This window comes from Mus caroli, chromosome 12 (assembly GCF_900094665.2).
Source record: "Mus caroli chromosome 12, CAROLI_EIJ_v1.1, whole genome shotgun sequence".
Taxonomy (NCBI): Eukaryota; Metazoa; Chordata; class Mammalia; order Rodentia; family Muridae; genus Mus; species Mus caroli.
The window spans coordinates 81,069,024-81,070,169 of record NC_034581.1 but is presented as its reverse complement, the minus strand read 5'-3'; the positions used below and the strand labels follow the sequence as shown (position 1 = coordinate 81,070,169).

At 48.4% G+C, this 1,146-nt stretch overlaps 1 non-coding gene across 1 annotated transcript; it reads right to left on the bottom strand.

Moving 5' to 3' along the window:
- Positions 1–366: 366 nt before the first annotated feature.
- LOC115032911 lies at positions 367–473 on the bottom strand. The gene has a single exon (XR_003838558.1). It is a non-coding gene; the product is annotated as a U6 spliceosomal RNA (small nuclear RNA).
- Between the last annotated feature and the right edge of the window lie 673 nt (positions 474–1,146).

The window sequence follows — 1,146 nt, the reverse complement described above, 5'->3', positions numbered from 1 at the left end:
AAGACATTTTTCAAATACATTGGTACAAACATCAGGTAGACAGGTTGTAGCCAAGTAGGGAAATCTCTGTGTTAGGTCTTAGGTGCTATCTGATGACATTCTTTGTTTTGGGGGCTGGTAGGAACTAGTGGATTGTTAATACATTCCAAAGAGCAGGACCGTGGCGGTACCCCCTTTTAATCCCAGCATTGAGGAGTCAGGCAGGCAGATCTCTGAGTTCGAGGTCAGCTTGATCTATAGGTGAATTCCAGAACATCCCAAAAGACTTTACCCTTTAGTCACAAACATGTTAAGTCATACACAGAGGTGATAGAGAATGGCTTTTAAGTGGCTAAAGAGAATTCAACAAGTTTGTCGTTTTTGTTTTTAAGTATGGAACTCTTTATGAACATGTGTGTCATCCTTGAACAGGGGCCATGCTAATCTTCTCTGTACCCTTCCAATTTTAGTATATGTGCTGCCAAAGCGAGCACTCTCTGGTTGCTTTTAAGGTTTGTCTGCGGGGAAAGAGCTGACTCTGGTGTGGCTTAGCTGATGTGCCAGGACTGGGTGATTTAAAGCTGAAGGCTGAGCATTGTCTTCTTCAAATGCATATTGCTGTCTCTGGTTTCTTCACTTGGAGGTTTCTGCTCATCTAAATCTCCAGAGCTGCCAGGAAGAGAGACAGCAAATGGCCTCCCAAGCCCCCATTGGCAGGCCCCAGATATGAGTTCAGAACCTAAAGGATGCGAGGCCCCAGAGGCCACAAAGTCTGTCTCCTCCTGTCTGTGTTCCCTGCCAGTCTGTGGGCTCACTTGCCTCTTGTCTTCCTCTCTTCTAGCCCCCCCTCCCTTTGTTTAAAGCTGTGGTCCTCTTGGTCAGCTACAGGGAAGACTGTGACCTGTGACCTGGCTGGCAGCAAATAGGGAGACAGGAAACAGCTACAAGGACACACAAGGTCAAGCCCAGTCCTATCAATAATCTGGGGGAGGGAGGAGTGAGGGTGCACATGCTTCCCTCCCTCCCTTGTCCCCCTCCCCGATTCCCAGGGCAGACTCAGCCTGCCATGTTGCCCTTTCGACCACCCTGCTCCTGGGCAAGGGTATCGGAGCATGTTCTCTTCCAATCTGCCACTTTGGCATCAGCACCATTTTGAGTTAAAGACAT